This window comes from Amphiura filiformis, chromosome 5 (genome assembly GCF_039555335.1).
Source record: "Amphiura filiformis chromosome 5, Afil_fr2py, whole genome shotgun sequence".
In the NCBI taxonomy this organism is placed as follows: Eukaryota; Metazoa; Echinodermata; class Ophiuroidea; order Amphilepidida; family Amphiuridae; genus Amphiura; species Amphiura filiformis.
In genome coordinates, this window is record NC_092632.1 from 5,532,563 (window position 1) to 5,539,646 (window position 7,084).

Genomic DNA, 7,084 nt, shown 5'->3' on the forward strand with positions numbered 1-7,084 from the left:
GCTGAAAATTTAATACAAGCTCAAGTTAGCTAATGTCTATCATTACAGAAAAGCATACGACCGGCGTTGGCGCATAGTTGCAGATATAACCATTTTGGTGATCGTGACATGCATTTTTCTCCTTTTTTAGGCTACTTCGCGCACAATAAACATTCATTTTCTCCACAATAATTGGACTTTTACACGTTACTGTTTGCCTTATACTCATGTTTCATATCTTATCTATGGGCTCAATATGGAAATGAAGGGAGAAACCACTCATATATTCCATTTTTTTGATGTTTTCTTAAAAACTGTATTTGCCACCTGATTTACAACATTACGTTACGTAACAGCAAAGGTCACGCCGGTAAAAATTACCGGAAGTGAGCTAAGTTGCTGTCGTACCATCATTCGTTATTATTCGTGTTATAAACGGGTGTTGGCTTTAGTCAAACATAGATCCTGGAAAGCCGAGATGGGGCCGGAGGTGTACGCGATTTTTGGCACTTATTCATGAGGCGCTAAAACAGGATACGGATTCTATGGAGCAAAGTACACTGACCAATATGCCTTTTGTTTGAAGCAATTACGGTTTTCATAATATCAATTTATATTTTCTTGTATCTTATTGTTTTTATCAATAATCAATGTAGTTAAAGCCATATTATAACATTTCTGTAAAAATAGATTAGTATTTATTTTCCATAAAATGTCGGTCAACTTTTACTGTCAGATACTAGTATGTCCCCTTTTAATTTTGAGCCGAATGAAGTAAAGCAAAGAAAATCGGAATTTACTACTACTAGTCTACTAGTACTAGCGTCAAAATGGTCAATGCATGTTAGGGACGCACCATTAGACTTCAAGGGGGTAGACTATGCCATAGTCGAATTTTATTAAAAATATGTTATTATTAGTCATGATGAACCCATTTCGTTGAACTCAAAATTATACAGATGTTTATTAAAGTATTCAATAGTAAAATGGTCACAAAGAGTTAAAAATATCAGATGATTAGTGACAATAAAAGTAATTGAATGCAACATTATCTTGCATAATTATAATGGCTCACTTTAATACTGAACGATTCTGATTTTGGAATCTACCAGTTTATTGATAGCGAACCCCGAAAATCCGACTATGGACTTTGAATTTTAAGCAGAACTTTACCCCGGGACTTTGCTCTCTAAAAACACACTGTCAAGCATACTCGTTTATCAGTCCATTAACCACCAGTACTAAGCATGGTATAGTACAAGACGCGCTAGATGTTTGATGAGAGATTAACTTTCGCGTCAACACAAAAGCGCCGCAAATACCACAGATAGTTGTGTACGGTGTAGTTAATGGTAATGGCGCGGGCCCGGAAGATTTAAACCATAGCGACATATGGGCGACCAATCACAAGGCAGATCCATTTAAAGATGCATTACATGATGGCCAAATTTAGTTAGGCCAGAAATTGGCCTAACTCTCCATAGAGTCCCGTGTTAAAAATCTTAACCGCAAGGCAAAGTCAGTAGTCCACTTGGGAAGCTAACAAACAGAGGGAGTGCGGTGACTGAAAAGATCAGATACAGATGTGAAAATCTATCAGTTGCACACAAATCAATATAAATCGGAGTTTTATGCTTAAATGTAATAGCCAGAGTATGCAATGGGCAAGTGGACTACGGAGGGGGGGGGTGTTAGGAAACAGGAAACTACTCCAGTAAAATCAATCGATAAAGTCTAGTCCATCCTCCACATTATGAATGGTGCACTGCACTTATGCCCAAATATGTCACTTGCCAATCAATAATCACCCACTTGAAATCCCCTGGCTCGCTGCACTGACCTAATTTATGGATAGATATGGGAGCTGTTTTTGCTGTTATCTGTCATTTACATATCAGGGTGGTACGAACATTTGTAGATGCCCCACATACTCAGTTTTTAGCCTACATGTAACGTAGGCCTACATATTATTCTTGATTGACATCAAGTATAGTGCATCTATTAAAAAACAAATTTACCCCAATATTGTTCAGTTTTGAAATTGTGATTATTTTTCCAAGTGTAAGGATACTTTATTGGCGCAGTATACAAAAAATATCCGTCAAGTGGTTTAGCTTTAATGCCCTTCGAATTTCGGAAGAGAGCGGTTTACAAGTGAGTGATAGACATTAAAAGTTGCATTCGATTTACACAGGGAATTTTGCAGGCCATGCCGTGCCCTACTTGCTAAAACACCAAAGTGCGAATATTTCCAAATATCAAAATTAGCTAAAAATTTAGGACATGTTACAAAACTATATTTCCTAGAAGATCAGAGGGTAAAATAAATATTGGCCGGTTATCTTTCACACAGTGACGTTAACTAAGAAATGACCTATACCTCGAACATACACTGTTTGTAGAGGTCACACCTCAATGGTGAGAGGGCTGTGTATTAGACTATGCCATAGTCGATTTTTGATAAATAAAAGCATGTTATTAATCATGATGAAAGCATTCAGTTGAACTCGAAATTATACTGATATTTATTACATCAAAATACTATATAGTATAAAATTGTGAAGAAAAAGTTTATATAATTATATTAGTGACAGTAAAAGTAAAGTGTACGTAGGTAGGCTTATATTATTGAATGCAACATATCATAATGTCATAATTATATTGGCACTTCAATACTGAACAATTCTGATTTTAGAATCTACGACTATGGACATTGCATTTTAAAACGGGACTTTGAACGGGCAAAGTACCTAACACATGCACTTCAATCATACTTGTTTATCAATCCAATTTAACCGCAAGCAAATACAAGACGCGCTCAATGTTCCCGCCAAAACAGGCACGAAGTAACATTTAATTATTAATTACTTATTATTTTCTTTATTTTGAAACAAGTGATCATAGCCCAATATCCGGTACATTTTGGCACTGCGGATTTAATTATATTGCAATTCTGGTTGATTTTATACATTAATATAATGCAGGGGTGTTATTTGTTTGTTCAGCATCATCATAGTCATGATAGTTAAGATGATCAAAGTAAGAGAGTAGCAAATTAATGTCATTAAAATATCATTTAACAGAGAAAATGTAAAATAAAAACCAAATAATTAAATATTTTGCAATTCTCAATTTTGGAGGCGGGAGGGAAGCAGTAGACTCAAATCAATCGTGAAGGGCCTTATAGGAGTTATTAAATGGTGTTTTTTTTGCTGTTTCAGTGTGCATGTTTTCATCATTGATGGTTTGGTGGAATGTCATGTAACGTGGATGTAAGCGTGATCCTAAAAATGTCTTTCACGGTGACCCAAACTAATTACAATCTTGACATCTTCTTCTGGCTTTCCCTTTTAAAGGCAATTTTTATTAAAATAAAAAACCGTATAATATATGTATGCCAACATATCCCACCTATAATACCAGGTCATATTGATGAATTTGTTTTGTCTTTCCCAAACAAATTGTTATTTGCCCCCCTCCCACCAAGAAAGCTGGAAATAATGTTTTTAGAAATAATTTTTCGGTCCTACAAAACTTTAAAATGGTAAAAATACCGGGTAAAAATATGGACAAAATTTGTTTCACAAATCCAAAAACAAATTGTTGAAAATATGAGAACTTTACGATCATTGAGGTGCTTCTTTTATTTAGTTATTTATTTATTTATTTTGCTACACCGAGGTGCGAAATAGTTTTTGTTACAACCCCAACTACCCAGTCCCCTTGATATCAAATGGTCCGTCCTTACGATGATGCCGAGATTATTCAGAGATGTTATTTGAGATGTGCTATCAGCTGGTGAGCCATATAAGATGTCAATATGTTCATGATGTTGGCCACAAGATAAAGAGAATGACAAACAACTGCACTGTTTGCTAACAATTAAAAAATAACTTTAATTACTGAATTATTTACAATTCTCATGTAAACAAAATATACACATGCCATTTGATGTACAACGAGTAAAACAATGTAGCACTCAAGTGTTCGCATTAATTACCTGCGTTCACATAATTACTAGTAATTATTTGGTTCATCCTGAGTATTATTTTCTTTTAAACAAAATTGGACTATGGATCGAGTTGGCGGTAAGGCTATATGCGGACAGACGGTCGGGATTTTTTTTCTAGAGGATGCTAAATTACCGGTACCCTAGTAAAAATTCACATAAACCTGAAGCAAATCCAAACAATTTCGGAAACATTTTGAAAATTTTCTGATTAAAAAAAACCCAAAAACATTTCAGTCAAAATTATTCCACCTCGGACAACAAACGACTGATTTTACTTAGCCCAGTCATGCCAGTGCACACATCTTTTTTTAAAGCCGCTAAGTGCAAATCTGGGTCGATTAGGCCCGTTAAATAGAGCTTCTTTTGGTTAATAAAGATGATTAAATAAACTGTTTTAAAATGTTTTGCATCTAGTTTTCACAAATGTTTTTTGGAACGTTACCGCACCGGTACACAAGACGTTTTATACTCTTTGCATAACCCTACAATAAAACATTTTAAAACATTATTTGCTGACTTTTTGTTGTTGTAAAGGTGAAAAAAATGAAATAAAAAACACTTCTCGTATAGTTAACCGAAGGCATCTTGTGACGCCGTTTAACATTCTTTATGGTGAAAAAATACCGCGCAAAATATTTCGACATAATAGTCATTATTTTAATTTATAGTTACAGTTGACATAAACCAATAGAAAACAAAACAAAAACAATATTAAAACGCTCAATTTTACATTTATTATAATAACCCCAGTGTGCAATTGATTTACAGATTCAAAACATACATGCTTTAATACCAGTGTTTACATTAAATCTTGTTCTTTTTCATAATTTCTGTAAAATATAAAAAGTACGAAAATGTATCGCACAGTGAATGTTCGTTTTTTTCTATACGACAAACGCAAGCTGTTTTGTACGATCTTTTAAAAAATAATTGGTGGGTTTTTCAAACCTTGAATTTTTGACAATTATTATTTTGACATTATTTGTAATGTTTACACATGTCCCAAAATCTATAAACCCTACATGTACTACTAGACCATGTTAACACGCATACACCCCCCCCCCCAACTTGTGTTTAGCCACTGAACTGTGTTTGCCTTTATCATTTTGTTTACTTCGTAAACTTGTTTAGAAACTAAACATTACGTATCAAATTCCTATAAACCGCTCTTAATATGCATGTCCTAAACTAAATTCCAAGTATGGATTTGAAGTTAAGATTTAAAATAATGTAAATTAGGAAATTAGGAAATAATTTACTCTTGACATGCAGCATTCTGTAAAAAAACAAAAAAATAACATCAATATAAATCAATATAATGTTTTGTTGCTGTATACAATACAAATATATATATAATACAACAATTAACTCAGCAAATACATCACAACGTTTAACAAGAAATGTTTTAATGTCGGATTATATAAACGGTATAAAAACGTTTTAATAACATTCATAAACATTTTTGAAAAAGTGATGCAAAACATTCTAACAGAATGTTATTTAGGTGTTGACCAAATATTTTGCAAACATGTTTGCCCAAAATATTTTGCAATAAACGTTTTAAAAACGTATTCATGATTTTTATATAATCCGACATTTAAATGTCATTAAAACGTTTTGAATACGTTTTAAGACGATTTTTGTGTTTGCTGGAAAGGCCAAAAAAGATTTGTTTAGGTGCTGTGCTACGTGGGATCTGTATGTGTGGATGTGTTTTTAGCCCCCACCCCTCCGTTTTTTTCGTGTGTTTTTTTGTTGCCGCTATTTCAAATAACTAATAAAAATTCCTTTAAAAAAGGAATGGGCGCCCAACTGTTTGGATACTTTTTTTTCTCTTTAAAACAATAATGTAATATTAGCATAGAAAGAAGTCCATTAATTTTGTATTTTAAACAAAGAATATACGCACAACATTTTATCCCGAACATATCAGAAAAATCAAATCCAAGCAAATTGTGGTTTTATTTCTAAGCTGGGCATACTTTTAAGCAAAACAGTTGCGAAGTAAATCTAGCAAGACCGAAATTAGACGCTCTTTGCAAAGTCAAGCCAAACAAGAGAAATGTGTCTGATTGGGGAAGGTGTTCTGACAATCCAAATATAAACTTAGTCCACCTCAAATGACCTGTAACAATTTGTGATTGACATTACTTAATTCACCTCGGATGACTTTGATCTGACATTCAACTTTTTCGTTCTTACACCAATCATATCCATAACAATTTAACTCTTACAACTTCCTGTCAACTCTCTAATTTAAAACTCTAAATTTCTGTCTGTTTGCCTTTTCTGACTACAGTTTGTTACAATTATTATGATAAGCAAACATTGCTGGGTAGATAACAGGATTTAGTTATTTACTTAATCCAATCATGGAGGTAGTATAGCTACAACCTTGGCGAAAAATGTTGCCACACCTGAGCGTTAATTGGCCAACATCCTTCCCCGCTCCCCTATTGCAATGTTGATTTGGACAAAATCGTCATCATTTCTACATTACAGTCTCCCAACATTGGAAAATGGGGGTGGGGGGTGGGGAAGGGGCAAGTGTAATCTGAATGTGCATTTGCAACTATTATACAAAATAGTACGGAACTATCCCATATTTAGCTTCGATTGCGTGCTTTTAACACCAGAACGTGCTGGTGTGGCCCTGGCGTGGCAACGAATTTCCGCCAGAGTTGTAGTAGGCTTACTACCTCCATGATCCAATCATGGCAATAACGTCAATTTTGGTCTTCAGTGTTTTAAAATACAACAATGTAGAACATGTATAATTAATATGCCGTGTTGTTTGCATACAGTTTTCCGCCCAATTGTGCCACCATATTGCAACTTTGGCAATAACCGCTATATAGATTCTATGGTAATTAGCAAACAAAAGCCATCAGTAGAGTCCTCGTTAATTGATCTTATCACTATGGACCACAATAGTCTCATCCCAATGGCATAGTCCAATAACCTCAATTACATAATCATAGTGCAAAATTTGACCTCAAGTTGCAGAGTATGAGTTTGTGTACCCAAATTTTCAAAGGATGAAAGTAGGCCTACAAATGTATTAGGGCTTAAGAACTGTTCCCATGATAGATG